The following is a 17,225-nucleotide window of genomic DNA, read 5'->3' on the forward strand; positions in this document are numbered from 1 at the left end:
TTGCGGCAGACTGTGTCAACAATATTTCATCACTGGCAGTAGGTTTACACAGGCAGATGGGTTGACTGTCTGGCCAAAGGTTGTGAACTCTGTGCAGAGTGGTGTAGGCATAACGCCAGTTAGATTACGTGCAGGCGTATGTCCGAGCTAGGTTAGTGCTGGACTGAGACACTGGGTTGCGAGTCCCCAGGCCATATACTTAGATCCCGATGGTTGACAGGAATATTCTGCAGAGTTACAAGACAGCTACGAATAAGACCCAGTCAAATGAGTGCCTGCAAATCAAGTGAGGCTTGAAGGACTTTGGTAATCGGCCTCGATGAAGGAAGAAAACTATTCCCGGGTCTGTGACTTACAACCGTAATTCTAACAGTGAACGGTGATATCTGTGTCCTTCCCACCTCCCACACAGGCACACTACGAAATAGGTGGTTAGGTTAGGTTAGTGGTGTTTAACGTCCCGTCGACAACGAGGTCATTAGAGACGGAGCACAAGCTCGGGTTAGGGAAGGATGGGGAAGGAAATCGGCCGTGCCCTTTCAAAGGAACCATCCCGGCATTTGCCTGAAACGATTTAGGGAAATCACGGAAAACCTAAATCAGGATGACCCGAGACGGGATTGAACCGTCGTCCTCCCGAATGCGAGTCCAGTGTGCTAACCACTGCACCACCTCGCTCGGTCACTACGAAATAACCATATGCACAATGGTGGACGACTTTAAACAGTTAATACGCTGAAATAGCCAAAAACTTCACTCTTCAGTGATATATTTGGGTTACAGTAAATGCTCCAACGAAATATTTTCACATTAATATGTTGAATTCGGATCTCCGGGCGGGGACTACTCAAGAGGACATCGTTATCAGGACAAAGAAAACTGGTGTTCCACGGATTGGAGCGTGGAATGTCAGATCCCTTAATCGGGCAGGTAGGTTGGAAAATTTAAAAAGGGAAATGGATAGGTTGAAGTTCGATATAGTGGGAATTAGTGAAGTTCGGTGGCAGGAGGAACAAGACTTTTGGTCAGGTGACTACAGGGTTATAAATACAAAATCAAATAGGGGTAATGCAGGAGTATGTTTAATAATGAATAAAAAATAGGAGTGCGGGTAAGCTACTACCAACAGCATAGTGAACACATTATTGTGGCCAAGATAAACACGAAGCCCATGCCTACCACAGCAGTACAAGTTTATATGCCAACTAGCTCTGCAGATGATGAAGAAATTGATGAAATGTATGATGAGATAAAAGAAATTATTCAGGTAGTGAAGGGAGACGAAAATTTAATAGTCATGGGTGACTGGAATTCGAGAGTAGGAAAAGGGAGAGAAGGAAACATAGTGATTGAATACGGTTTGAGGGAGAGAAATTAAAGAGGAAGCCGTCTGGTAGAGTTTTGTACAGAGCATAACTTAATCATAGCTAACACTTGGTTCAAGAATCATAAAAGAAGGTTGTATACATGGAAGGATGCTGGAGATACTAGAAGGTATCAGATTATGTAATGGTAAGACAGAGATTTAGGAACCAGGTTTTAAATTGTTGGACATTTCCAGGGGCAGATGTGGACTCTGACCACAATCTATTGGTGATGAACTGTAGATTAAAACTGAAGAAACTGAAAAAAGGTGGGGATTTAAGGAGATGGGACCTGGATAAACTGACTAAATCAGAGGTCGTACAGAGTTTCAGGGAGAGCATAAGGGAACGATTAACAGGAATGGGGGAAAGAAATACAGTAGAAGAAGAATGGGTAGCTCTGAGGGATGAAGTAGTGAAGGCAGCACAGGATCAAGTAGGTAAAAAGACAAGGGCTAGTAGAAATCCTTGGGTAACAGAAGAAATATTGAATTTAATTGATGAAAGGAGAAAATATAAAAACGCAGTAAATGAAGCAGGCATAAGGGAATACAAACGTCTCAAAAATGAGGTCGACAGGAAGTGCAAAATGGCTAAGAAGGGATGGCTATAGGACAAATTTAAGGATGTAGAAGCTTATCTCACGAGGGGTAAGATAGATACTGCCTACAGGAAAATTAAAAAGACCTTTGGAGAAAAGAGAGCCACTTGTATGAATATCAAGAGCTCAGATGGAAACCCAGTTCTAAGCAAAGAAGGGAAAGCAGAAAGGTGGAAGGAGTATATAGAGGGTCTATACGGGGGCGATGTACTTGAGGATAATATTATGGAAATGGAAGAGGATGTAGATGAAGATGAAATGGGAGATACGATACTGCGTGAAGAGTTTGACAGAGCACTGAAAGACCTGAGTCGAAACAAGGCCCCAGGAGTAGACAACATTCCATTGGAACTACTGACGGCCTTGGGAGAGCCAGCCCTGACAAAACTCTACCATCACAAATTTAGCATTGGAGGGCAGCGTGCAGGGTAAAAATCGTAGAGGGAGACCTAGAGATAAATACACTAAGCAGATTCAGAAGTATGTAGGTTGCAGTAAGTACTGGGAGATGAAGAAGTTTGCACAGGATAGGGTAGCATGGAGTGCTGCATCAAACCAGTCTCAGGACTGAAGGGAACAACACAACATGTTGAATGACGAAGTCACAACGTTATATTTTCACAAACAAAATATGGTAAACAGCCTTTCCAACAAGTCTTTGGAAGACATGTGTTGCTGAAATAAATATTTCTTTTGTCGTTATTGTAAGCGGAGACGTCGTCTCGTATTTCCTACCCAGACAAGGGTACTTATTTCGCTGTTCCTCTGTTTCTTTGCGAGACCAACCACGAATTCCACTGCTGTATCGAGCTCCTCAGAGTGGAACTTGCATACAGAGTGCTAAATTATTTGTTAGATTCCAATATTTGTCTTCCTCTACAATTTTCACCGCCTACAGCAGACCCCAAGAACCACGGAAGTTATTCCTTGACGTCATAAAACATGTTCTATCATCGTGTCCCTTCTTCTTGTCAGTGTTTTTCACATTTTCCTGCCCTTGCCTGTTCTGCGAAGAATCACCTGTTTTATTACCTTCATTACTCATCAACGTCCTTCTATAGCACAATATCTCATAAGCTTCAATCCTCTTTATTTCCCATTTTCCTTAAGTCCATGATTCTCTTCCACATATTGCTGTAAGCAGACGAACATTATTAGAAATTTCATCCTCAAATTGTGATCAATGTTTGGTACCAATGAACTTCATTCAGCCAGGAATTTCCCCATTGTCTGTGTCAGTGTACTCATTGCTTCCTACTTGCTACGTTCGATATGTGTTATTTTGCTTCCTAGGCAGAGGAATTACTTCACTTCGTCTATTTCGTGGTCACCAGTTTTGATGTTATGTGTATCACTGTTCTTAATTCTTCCACTCTTCATTAGTTTCGTCTTTCTGCGGTTTATTCTCAGTACATAGTTCGTGCTTGCTAGACTGTTCATTCTATTCAATAACACCTGTAATTATTCCTCAATTTTACCGAGGATAGGTATGTCATCGGAGATTTTTACCATCGATCACCTTGTAGGGAAGCAGCCTACTCACGCCGTAGTAAATTCACAGCAGTATTTCCATTGTGTGCCAGCCAGTCCGTTGTAACTAGCTCTGACGTCATAAATGTTGCGCAATACTTTAAAAATCAAGCAAATAACCTAAAACATTTCTTGCATGTCAGGAGTAATACTAAATTAATGTGTGTTGAATATCAGTTCGATAACTTAAGCCATTTTCGAAATTTGGACGTTTTTCTGTAAAAATCATTGGCGCAACAGAAAAGAGCTAGAGAGTTGAAAAGTTATAATTAGATTCATCTTTCATAATTATTTAATAAAAACAGTCTTACGGATCTCACAAATTAAGATTTTAGTGGAAATTCATGATTTTCTGGTTTTTGTCTTAAAACTTAAGGAAGCAAGATAGATTAAGTAGGCTAATAAATAAGGCTAGGATGTTTATATTTAAGTAGGTTGGAGATCCGCTATAACCATGAAGATGTGAAAAGTTTCATTTGAATACCTATAAAACTATAGCGATAGCGTATCTCCAAAGGGCCAGTTCGGAGCTCGTCTACTGCGTGCAGTGTAATTAAATTAATTCTCTCGCCCAAAATATTTAACTTAGCCACGTCAAAATTTTATTATCAATACTTACCTGCGTGCTGAATGCACATTTAAATTAAGAGCTTCATCGGCCATCAGCAAGAGAAGCTATGATTTATTCGGTAATTTAATGTGGTGCATTACTAGCCGAGCGGCTAGTCGGGAGAGCCGATTTGATCAGGCGTTCCATTAGCCGTCCGCACCGCAGCTTTATATATAAGAATGCTGCGCGAGGAAGAAAGGCCCCAGTTCTCTCCAGACGCTGAATAATACGCCATCTGTGTCGGGAGTCGCGTCGCGTCGGTATCATTGCTACAAACCGCCTCGGATGCCGTATTAAGTTATTCGAGATACGCGTAACCATGAAATCATTTTCGAGTGAAGTGTTAATTCTGGGATGACTTTAATTGTCGATCTTCAGTTTGCGTATTGTCGTATTTTCACGTGCCGCCGCGGGACAAACACTCTACCATTATTTAGCGTGGCGTTTGATGAACCTAATCATCAAATTTTGGCGAGCATTCATTTAAACATTTAATTTGGACATTTCTAGTTGCATCAGCGCATTAGACTCTGAACTGCTCTGTTAGTTAGATTGTGTGGATTCTTTTGTTTTCATCTTTTTTGACTTTCAGAATACAGAACGTTTTTTCACGACCGTTTTTGATTATAAATCCCAGACAATCTCCTAATTCCTCAGAGCTCTAAGCTGTAACTATAGGTGTATTCTCAGATGAAGTGGGCACTAGGAATTCTAATTACAGGCTTCCCGTTTTGCTAATAACTTTCTGGTAGCCAATATTGTAGTTAGAGAGCCAGTGGTGAGAACGGCGAAAGACAGCATAAATAACGTTCTAAATACTAGGAAATGCAGTGTTTCAACATTCAAACATTTATGCAACAGTAAACAATTAAATTCTAACCACCGCCCCACAACCTGTTACCCAAAATTTTAATCCCGCCCCTGAACCATTTTTTAGTTTCCTTCGTAGTTCCTAGATGTACAGACTGAGCAGTGATTGCGAAAGACTTTGCTGCTGCCTTATAACCGTTCAAATTCAATACCATCTTTCTTGGTCTTCCATTCTCATTGTTCTCTCTTGGTCCTTTGTTGTCGCGGTCTTCAGACAAGAGACTGGCTTGATGCAGGTCTCCATGCTATTTTATCCTGTGCAAGCTTCTTCATTTCCAAGTAACTACTGCACCCGACATCCTTCTGAATCTGCTTAGTGTATTCATCTCTTGGTCTCCCTCTACGATTTTTTCCCTCCACGCTGCCCTATAATACTAAATTGGTGATCCCTTGATGCCTCAGAATATGTCCTACCAACCGATCCCTTCTTCTAGTCAAGTTGTGCTACGAATTCCTCTTCTCCCCAAATCTATTCATTACCTCCTAATTAAATACGTGATCTACCCATCTACTCTTCAGCATTCTACTGCAGCACAACATTTCGAAAGCTTCTATTCTCTTGTTGTCTAAACTAGATATCGTCCACGTTTCACATCCATACATAGCTACACTCCGTACAAATACTTTGTGGAAAACTTCCTGACACTTAAATCTATACTCGATGTTAGCAAATTTCTCTTCTTCAGAAGCGCTTTTCTTTCCATTGTCAATTTTATATCACCTCTACTTCGGCCATCATCAGTTATTTTGCTCCCCAAATAGCAAAACTGATCTATTACTTTAAGTGTCTCATTTCCTGATCTAATTACCTCAGCATTGCCTGATTTAATTCGACTACATTCCGTTATCCTCGTTTTGCTTTTGTTTATATTCATCTTACATCCTCCTTTCACGACACTGTCCACTCCGTTCAACTGCTCTTCCAAGTCCTTTGCTGTCTCTCACAGAATTACAATGCCATCTGCAACCTTCAAAAATTTATTTCTTCTCCATAGATTTTAATTCCTACTCCTAATTTTTGCTTTTGTTTCCTTTACTGCTTGCTCAATGTATAGATTGAATAACATCGGGGATAGGCTATAACCCTGTCTCACTCCCTTCCCGACCACTGCTTCCCTTTCATGCCCATCGACTCTTATAACTGACATCTAGTTTCCATACAAATTGTAAATAGCCTTTCACTCCCTGTAGTTGACCCCTGCCACTTTCAGAGTTTGAAAGAGAGTATTCCAGTCAACAATGTCAAAAGCTTTCTCTAAGTCTACAAATGCTAGAAACGAGGGTCTGCCTTTTCTTAGTCTATCTTGTAAGAAAAGTGTAGGGTCAGTACTGCCTGACGTGTTCCTACATTTCTACGGAATCGAAACTGATCTTCCCCTGTGTCGGCTTCTACCAGTTTTTCCATTCGTCTGTAAAGAATGCGTGTCAGTATTTTGTAGCCGTGACTTATTAAACTGACAGTTCGGTAATTTTCCGCACCTGCCAATACCTGCTTTCTTAGGGATTGGAATTATTATATTCTTCTTGAAGTCTGAGGGTATTTCGCCTGTCTTATACATCTTGCTCGAAGGAAGGTAACGTTTTGACAGGGCTCGCTCGCTCGCTCTCCCAAGGCTGCCAATAGTTCTAATGGAATGTTGTCTACACCTGGGGCCTTGTTTCGACTTAAGTCTTTCAGTGCTCTGTCAAATTCTTCACGCAGTATCATATCTCTCATTTCATCTTCACCTACGTCCTCTTCCACTTCCATAATATTGCCCTCAAATACATCGCCCTTGTATAGACACTCTTCTTCCAACTTTCTGCTTTCCCTTCTTTGCTTAGAACTGGTTTTCCATCCGAGCTCTTGATATTCATACAAGTGGTTCTCTTTTCTCCAAAGGTCTCTTTAATTTTCTTACCCCTAGTGATATATGCCTAAACATCCTTACATTTGTCCTCTAGCCATCCCTTCTTAGCCATTTTGCATTTCGTGTCAATCTCACTGTTGAGATTTTTTTATTCCTTTTTGCCTGTTCATTTACTGCATTTTTATATTTCCTCCTTTCATCAATTAAATTCAGTATATCTTCTGTTAGCCAAGAATTTCTACTAGCCCTCATCTTTTTACCTGCTTCATCCTCTGCTGCCTTCACTATTTCATCGCTCAAATCTACCCATTCTTCTTCTACTGTATTTCTTTCCCCCATTCTTGTCAAACATTCCCTAATGCTCTCTCTGAAATTCTCTACAACCTCTGGTTCTTTCCGTGTTTCCATGTTCCATCTTCTTAAATTCCCACCTTTTTGCAATTTCTACAGTTTTAATCTACAGTTCATCCCCAATAGATAGTGGTCAGAGTCCACATCTGCCCCTGGAAATGTCCAACAATTTAAAACCTGGTTCCTAAATCTCTGTCTTACCATTATATAATCTATCTGATACCTTCTAGTATCTCCAGGATCCTTCCATGTATACAACCTTCTTTTATGATTCTTGAACCAAGTGTTAGCTATGATTAAGTTATGCTCTGTACAAAACTCTATCACACGGCTTCCTCTTTAATTTCTCTCCCCCAATCCATATTCAATCACTATGTTTCCTTCTCTCCCTTTTCCTACTCTCGAATTCCAGTCACCCATGACTATTAAATTTTCGTCTCCCTTCACTACCTGAATAATTTCTTTTATCTCATCACACATTTCATCAATTTCTTCATCATCTGCAGAGCTAGTTGGCATATAAACTTGTACTGCTGTAGTAGGCATGGGCTTCGTGTCTATCTTGGCCACTATAATACGTTCACTATGCTGTTTGTAGTAGCTTACCCACACTCCTATTTTTTATTCATTATTAAACCTACTTCTGCATTACCCCTATTTGATTTTGTATTTATAACCCTGTATTCACCTGACCAGAAGTCTTGTTCCTCCTGCCACCGAACTTCGCTAATTACCACTATATATAACTTTAACCTATCCATTTCTCTTTTTAAATTTTCCTACCTACCTGCCCGATTAAGGGATCTGACATTCCACGCTCCTATCTGTAGAACGCCAATATTGTTTCTCCTAATAACGACAAGTTCCTGAGTAGTCCCCGCCCGGCTATTCGAATGGGGCAGTATTTTACCTCCGGAATATTTTACCCAAGAGATCGCCATCAGCATTTAACCATACAGTAAAGCTGATGCTCTCGGGAAAAATTATGGCTGTAGTTTCCCCTTGCTTTCAGCCGTTCGCAGTAGCAGCACAGCAAGGCCGTTGTGGTTAATGTTACGAGGCCAGGTCAGTCAATTATCCAGACTGTTGCCCCTGCAGCTGTTGAAAAGGCCGCTGCCCCTCTTCAGGAATCAGACGTTTGTCTGGCCTCTCAACAGATACCCCTTCGCTGTGGCTGCACCTACGCTGCAGCTACCTGTATAGTTGAGGCAGGCAAACCTCCCCACCAGCGACAAGGTCCATGGTTCATGTGCGTGTGTGTGTGTGTGGGGGGGGGGGGGGGGGCTCTTGGCCGATGCCTTTAAACTTCTTAAGTCATCTGACAGAGCCTCAGTTTTCTTGTTCATTCTTGAGTATGTTGTCATTCTCAGCAACATGGATCCTTCAGTTCTAAAATTGATTAGGCTATAGCTCTAGAATTGTGTAGATGATGTTTTTCGGAATCGTTGACTGTATGTCTCTACATTTATAAGTTCTACAACCTAACTTGAATAGTTATTTGGTTACCGCTTCCCCAAAGATGAGAGAAATTTCGAATGAATGTTGTCTTTACCTTCGGCATTATTGCATCGCAATAAATCCCAAAGCTCTATTACGCTGTCCCTCTGATACTGGATCTCCTGTGTCTTCTACATCGACTTCCATATCAGACTGCATTTCTTCTTCTGTCACGTAGCGTAGGAACAAGACTTCTGGTCAGATGACTACAGGGTTATAAACACAAAGTCAAGTAGGGGTAATGCAGGTGTAGGTTTAATAATGAATAGGAAAATAGGAATGCGGGTAAGCTACTACAAACAGCATAGTGAACGCTTTATTGTGGCCAAGATAGATACGAAGCCCACACCTACTACAGTAGTACAAGTTTATATGCCAACTAGCTCTGCAGATGACGAAGAAATTGAAGAAATGTATGATGAAATACACTCCTGAAAATTGAAATAAGAACACCGTGAATTCATTGTCCCAGGAAGGGGAAACTTTATTGACACATTCCTGGGGTCAGATACATCACATGATCACACTGACAGAACCACAGGCACATAGACACAGGCAACAGAGCATGCACAATGTCGGCACTAGTACAGTGTATATCCACCTTTCGCAGCAATGCAGGCTGCTATTCTCACATGGAGACGATCGTAGAGATGCTGGATATAGTCCTGTGGAACGGCTTGCCATGCCATTTCCACCTGGCGCCTCAGTTGGACCAGCGTTCGTGCTGGACGTGCAGACCGCGTGAGACGACGCTTCATCCAGTCCCAAACATGCTTAATGGGGGACAGATCCGGAGATCTTGCTGGCCAGGGTAGTTGACGTACACCTTCTAGAGCACGTTGGGTGGCACGGGATACATGCGGACGTGCATTGTCCTGTTGGAACAGCAAGTTCCCTTGCCGGTCTAGGAATGGTAGAACGATGGGTTCGATGACGGATTGGATGTACCGTGCACTATTCAGTGTCCCCTCGACGATCACCAGTGGTGTACGGCCAATGTAGGAGATCGCTCCCCACACCATGATGCCGGGTGTTGGCCCTGTGTGCCTCGGTCGTATGCAGTCCTGATTGTGGCGCTCACCTGCTCGGCGCCAAACACGCATACGACCATCATTGGCGCCAAGGCAGAAGCGACTCTCATCGCTGAAGACGACACGTCTCCATTCGTCCCTCCATTCACGCCTGTCGCGACACCACTGGAGGCAGGCTGGACGATGTTGGGGCGTGAGCGGAAGACGGCCTAACGGTGTGCGGGACCGTAGCCCAGCTTCATGGAGACGGTTGCGAATGGTCTTCGCCGATACCCCAGGAGCAACAGTGTCCCTAATTTGCTGGGAAGTGGCGGTGCGGTCCCCTACGGCAATGCGTAGGATCCTACGGTCTTGGCGTGCATCCGTGCGTCGCTGCGGTCCGGTCCCAGGTCGACGGGCACGTGCACCTTCCGCCGACCACTGGCGACAACATCGATGTACTGTGGAGACCTCACGCCCCACGTGTTGAGCAATTCGGCGGTACGTCCACCCGGCCTCCCGCATGCCCACTATACGCCCTCGCTCAAAGTCCGTCAACTGCACATACGGTTCACGTCCACGCTGTCGCGGCATGCTACCAGTGTTAAAGACTGCGATGGAGCTCCGTATGCCACGGCAAACTGGCTGACACTGACGGCGGCGGTGCACAAATGCTGCGCAGCTAGCGCCATTCGACGGCCAACACCGCGGTTCCTGGTGTGTCCGCTGTGCCGTGCGTGTGATCATTGCTTGTACAGCCCTCTCGCAGTGTCCGGAGCAAGTATGGTGGGTCTGACACACCGGTGTCAATGTGTTCTTTTTTCCATTTCCAGGAGTGTATTTCCAATCCCATTGTTCCTACTAGAGCTCTCAGCAGGTTCTCCGTAGCTGCAAGACGAATTCAGGGTCTGAAAATGTTCACCGAAACATTGCGAATTAAACATCCCTGCGCCGTTACCAGTTATCTTCTGAGTTCTGACAATTTACACACTAAAGACTACAAGTGGGTTCCTAATAAAACGCGGAGGCCAAGTATGAGAAACAGATTACCAGGTGGGCCATAAAAGTTAAATTATATTTTTGTGGGTGTGGTTCTTCTACCATAACTTTGCAAATGCATTTCGTAGCTGATTTAACTAAAGCCAGTACTGTCGTGATAGGATGAGTAATACAAAAGGAGTGCGAAGAGTGAACTGCAAAGCGCAAAGAAGCCATTAAAAATAGAAGCATTCAATAAATGAAAAGATGTATCTCGATCGGCGAAAGCCAACAAGTGCGACTCATTAAAAAAAGGCATTAAATCGTGCACATATTTCTGTGACAGTTTTAATAATGAGATATCTACGACCGAGATATTCAAAGAGCAAAATGGATATGGAGAATATGCTCCTTCTCTTGCTGTAGAGCTACTCGAAATCACTTTAGTTACGATCCTTGTCAGCGAAGTACGTGGGGAAAAAAGGACGATTTTTTTTTCTTTTATGACACCCGACTGCCATCTGGGCGATTGCGCCTTTAATCTCTAACGCTCATCCTTTGTCCGGATAATTTACCAGAAATAAAACCTATGCAGCTGACGGTAAAATTTAAAGGTACGCAAGCAACAGATAACAATTCATCATAGCGACGGTTCAAACTCCAATAATGCGTCTATAAAATTTGCCAAGTGGCAGATAACAGACTGTAGTGGTAGAAAGAAACCGAGATCTAGATAAAACTGTTTTGGTGACTTCTTAGAATCAATTTATGATGGAAAGTCAGCTTTAAGATGGAAAGTCAACCGAAGCCAGTTACACGATTTTTTGTCGAATGATCACATAAGGGAATTTCTGGTAGAATTTAGATCTACCTTTCTTGGACCAAGTTCAAATCCTTAATACCGAACAGACCGTAATCACTCTCTTTGGCTTCATACTGAATAATGATCAAGCGGACACAGAGGCGCGGATGCACACACGAACACACAAACACACACACACACACACACACACACACACACACACACAATCAAAAACACATACATACACACCCACAATCACACACACATACATACACACCCACCCGCAAACAAACGCATACATGCACACACACACACACACACACACACACACACACACACACACACACACACACACATTTCAGTATGTTATAAGAGTTGAAAATAAACTAGAAGGCAAACAGCAAAAAAAGGTTAGTCAACACCAGTTCAAAACTTAAATTTATGGTTGAAATATCTGTTATCATATCAAAACAACAGTGTGATGAAAAGACTTTTGTCCCTTGACTTTCACTCTTCATTAGGAAACGTAATTTAGAGCAGTGCACTCCACATATCAAACTACATCGAAGTGGAAAAGTCCCACCGGCCGCTGTGGGCGAGTAGTTCTAGGCGCTTCAGCCCGGAACCGCGCTGCTGCTACGGTCGCAGGTTCGAATCCTGCCTCGGGCATGGATGTGTGTGGTGTCCTTAGGTTAGTTAGGTTTAAGTAGTTCTAAGGGACTGTTGACCTCAGAGCTATATTTTTGGAAAAGTCCCCACGGCACCTCCTTGTCCTTCCATTACTAATTCCTCATACAAACCTTATCGTACACTTTCTTCTTATACAGCTGGTACTTCCACTTCGTTCTGTATATTCATTGACAAGATCTGGACTCTATGACAGGTTTCATCCAGAACAGCACACACTACCGTTGGGGCTAAGAATAACAATCACGGAGAAAGTGTGTACCAACACTTATTTCAGACACTTTTCATCGCTGATGGTGCAACGAGTGCATAGTACGAAATCCATAACAATTTAAACATGGATGGAGCATCGGATACTTGTGAAATGATGAGATCGGATGTTCTGAAGTTATTACGAGCTACAAAAGACTGCGAGAAAATTTCAGCTGATACACATTGTACTCGTGTAACTATCGCTCGAATCCAATCACAAAACTGTATCACGTGATCTGGGTCTTCGTTACTTAGCTGTCGCTCATCAGCCTTGGAATGAAGCCACACTGGGGGATCCACAGGTTGTCATCGGCTAGCAGGTTCGTGGTAGTATACAGTACAACGGGGGAGCCAGTCAAAGGGAACTTACAAAATTTACCTACCAACAGAACACGAGGTTTGCGGATTGTAGAAGATAGTGATAGACTAAGAATTGTTTTGGAAGTTTTTAGAATTCAAGTTTTTGGCAAGTGCGTCTTTTTTTTGACATGGGAAATCAAGTGCAACGAAATTTACTAATGAATTATTCAATTGGTGCGTTGAGGAATCTTATCCGGCCTCTCTAACATCAGGATACGCTCAGGGCAAATTCTGCAGAATGTCAGACGAAATGTCGATTTAGAGATACACTTACTGGCGACACACTAGTGAGACATAAAAGTCAAACTATTCAACCTCTGTTAGAACGTCGATTCTAGAAGTTGGTATTGAGTATAAACGACGAATATGAATCAGAGCCATGTCGATATACAGTGTGTTTGTAAATGAATGTTTCAGTTTTAAAAATTATAAGGTAGTAAATCGTATTACGAGGTATGTCCACAAAGCAAGATCCGTTTGGTTACATAAAACAAACGTGTACAGATACAGAAAAAAATTATTGTACAAAAATCTACAACTGTTAAACTACTTTTCTACATAGCTTCCGAAATTTTGTAGGCATTTGTCATAGCGTGGCACAAGTTTTTGTATGCCTTCTTCATTGAAGGTTGCCGCATGTGTATTCAACCGTGTGGCACCATGTTCTTTCGGCTCGTCATCACCGTTGAAGTGTTGACCACCAAGAACAGATTTTAGGAGTAAGAAGAGATGAATGTCGCTAGGAGCAAGGTCCGGGCTGTTAACTTACGGTTGTGCTTAATCTCCTCTTCAATTGTGTGAACCAGTTCATCAGTAACCACAGAAGGGCGTCCACTTCGTTCTTCATTGTGCACTTGATCACGTCCTTCACTGAACAGTCTGACCCATCCTCTAATCATTGAATCACTCATAGCATTTTGTCCGTAAACCTCGCAGATTTGCCGATGAATTTCCTTTGTTTTAACTTTCTTTGCATTTACAAAACGAATCACAGATCTGATTTCACACGCGGCGGCAGTTTCAATTACGGCTGACATTATAAAGAAGCACTACAAAGCACACGTCGGCAGCAGCGATCTGAAAATGGCGTACAATGTCTTCTCCTTGAGTCAGAGTATCTGTGGCACATGCTCGGAACTGCGATCGTAGCGCTGCCGCGGATAGAAAAAGAAACGGAACTTACTTTGCGGACGACCCTCGTATTTTTAAGTTTTAAAACAGCGCCACTCATTTAAAAACACCATGTACATCTGGTGTAATTAAAACAGAGCGCCACCGTACATACATCCCTAGTATGGTGCTGTCTCGTATGCACAAATCATGCTGTACGACACTAGCACATTGTATACACATCGTCTTGCGATAATACTCGAGCGACCACTTCTGATAATATCCAGTGTTTCACTTATCTCAACGTAATAACCAACACCCAGGAAACTGACCCTGGATAATTACTAACACAATGAGGATGTCATTGTTTTCGTTTAATTTTAGAGAGTGATTGAAAGGAATTGAAATTTTCAGGATAATTCATTAAATAACTTTGTGAGGGGTAACTACAAACAATTCAGCACTGGTCGGGAACAAATAAATATTATGGAAATAATAATTATGACATATTTTAAATACATTCTGGCAACTGTTTGTATTTACCCATTGCTGATGCTGCACTTAATTGGATTACACGTAGTTAATTAAAGGTATACAATACAAATACGATATACAAGCTAATATTATAATAAATTGATCACCACATAACAAAGAAATATCGACATAAATAGATTTTCAGCATGCGGTTAACAATGTATGCACTACTACGATGTCATCTTGAATAAGATTGTGTGTGTGTGTGTGTGTGTGATTTTCAGAATATCTCAGGAACGCTTTAACCTACTTCAAACAAACTTGGTACATATATAATGTACTTGCATGAGGCAGTAGTGAGAGCAAGACGCTCTTATTGCCCCTATTTCGGAGGGTGTGTAGGATGTAACGTTTCGAAGTCTAATGTTTAGAAATAATCTAAATAACTGATATTAGCGTGGAACGCACCATAATCGATCATTGTTAAGTAGTCAGCTACAGCTGTGTGCATGTAAGGTGGCGTGTGATGGGGCAATGCACAGTGGAAAAGGACTGCCAGTACTGTCATTCTAACGCGCCTGTCTGCAGCGTGAGTTTCGAACATTTACAATTGGTTTTAAGGTGCTTTCGGTACACAATGTGATCAAAAGTATCCCGACGGCACAATGTAATCCATTATTCACCATTAGACGGCATGAAAAACGAGCCCACCAGTACTAAAAGATACGGGGAGTATGGGGTTGTCAGAAGGAAAGCAGTGACGGCAGAGTTGGTCAGTGAGGAAAACTCAGTGGCATCGAATGATGAATAGTTATTGGAAGTCACTTGAGTAATAAATTCATGACGTACACTTAAACCCTGTCCAAGTGCCTGTTAGGGATGTAATGTGAAACAAAAACGTGTAGGAACAGCGCTAGCTAAAACAAAACCAGGCAAAGCTTTTGTACCGACGGACGGGAATGGTCGACTATTGCAAAGAGTGGCCGTAGGAAAGAGCATGAAATCTAAGTACTATCAGTAGTCCAGCTAGCACAATGACTGTGAAGAGGGAGTTAAAATGATGGCTGTACATTGGCCGAGTGTGTGGGGGTAGGGGCGCACAATATCGAGGCTATCAGTGTCCAAACAACGGTCTAGGAGCTCCTCATAACTCACGTATCACTATATTGAATGCAAAGTGATGGTTGAGGAGGTACAAAGAGCGACACCGCTGGCCACTGAGAAAGTGAAAATGAGTGATTCGGAGTGATGACTCGATCTGTGGCAGTCTGACTGATGGTGTGGGTGGCGACCTGTTTCAGGCCTTTCTCCTCACATTGTATCCTATTTGCATCCTGACTTTGAATGCAACACCCTCTTGCTCCACTTTCCGATTCGGTTTTTGTTTGTCGACTTCTCACTTCTCTTGAGTGATTACATGAGTGATTAGAGGGTAGCTTGTAGCAATGTAAATAACTCGCCTCTGTGTACCTAATCTAAATCTTCCTTCTCGTAATAGCTTTTCCCTTTAATTTGTCTGGTCTGGATCATGGCAACTCCTCCTCGCTGGGGACAGAAACAGATGGAATGTCGCAAACACTATTCATATGCAGTCCGTCACTCAAATTGCAGGTCCTCCAGGGAGTATCCTGCTGGTGCCTCGCACATTGGGCGGTGGAACGATCGACTGGCGTCCTCTATAGCAGAACGGGGAATTGGTGGAAGGGGTGAGAACTTCACTTACTAGCCAACATACGGGCCGGTCCACAGCTGTCTACTTGTCGTTATCCTGCTGTGTTTTTGTCTCCAGACACCGTTTCTAGAAGCTACATGTATGGTCGCACATGGGTCTGCGATATATCCAAACTCTGCTCTTTTCGTGAGAACACCCTGCGTTGGTCTACAAAATCTTCAGAATTTCCGACAAACAAATCTGGTCGTAGATACAGGGTGACACTCGGTTCTCATTTCCATAAGCAAGAGTGTCATTGGTGGATACATTTTTCACGTGACTTCTAGATGGCTCATTGGAGGAGCACTTGGACCACTTCTAGGACTGGCTAGAAAGATTTTGCCGAGGTCTGAGTATCTACAGGTCTAGTATCTACAATCAGTAATCAGGAAGATGATGAGACCCGCCACTCGCTACTACATCACATCGTCCCATGCAAGCAACACGGCGCAGGGTGTCTCGTCTGGAGCCAGCTCAACCGCAGTCACACTAAGGCCGCGCCTGCACGACTTCGGTGAAGACGTTATAATGATGGAAGAGAAGTTCATTCGCGTTTTCCCCACTTTCATTTTTCATAATTTAATTTACGTGCATCACGTATTAGTACGCATGTTTTCTTCAATCTAATACCTTTTTCAAAGAGACTTTTTTCTCGTAACTATTCATGTTTCGTATCGGTAGTGAGTCAATTCATTGTGGTTCATCCATCTGTTGATTTTTTTTCCGTTACCTCCTTTATTTAATGATCTATTGACTGCTCTGTTCAGATTCATACTCGTTTTTTAGTAATTATAAAGTCTTACAATCACGGCTTAGAACGTATTTCATGTCCTTTGTTCGTCGGCGCACCATCCGAGTCATAATTGTCCAGCTGGTGGCTATCATAATAACCATTCATTTTTATGATCTGTTTTTGTATTTATGTAAAATTCATTCTCAAGTTGTTTGTAATCCCGGCGTTAATATGCTCTGAGTAAATTGCAGATTGTTTCAGTAAAACTAATGTTTACCACATCAAACTCTATCATTAAGTATTAATTAAAGTAAACTATTCAATTAAATCCCTCAGGTCCTCCAGTCGCCGTCCTCTGTGGCCGAGCAGTTCTAGGCGTTACAGTCTTGGATCGCGCGACCGCTACGGCCGCAGGTTCGAATCCTGCCTCGGGCA

At 42.6% G+C, this 17,225-nt stretch overlaps 1 non-coding gene across 1 annotated transcript; it reads right to left on the minus strand.

Moving 5' to 3' along the window:
• Window positions 1-605: 605 nt before the first annotated feature.
• Window positions 606-683, minus strand: Trnaa-cgc. Its single transcript has one exon. It is a non-coding gene; the product is annotated as a tRNA-Ala (tRNA).
• Window positions 684-17,225: the final 16,542 nt, after the last annotated feature.

This window comes from Schistocerca piceifrons, chromosome 6 (genome assembly GCF_021461385.2).
Source record: "Schistocerca piceifrons isolate TAMUIC-IGC-003096 chromosome 6, iqSchPice1.1, whole genome shotgun sequence".
NCBI lineage: Eukaryota > Metazoa > Arthropoda > Insecta > Orthoptera > Acrididae > Schistocerca > Schistocerca piceifrons.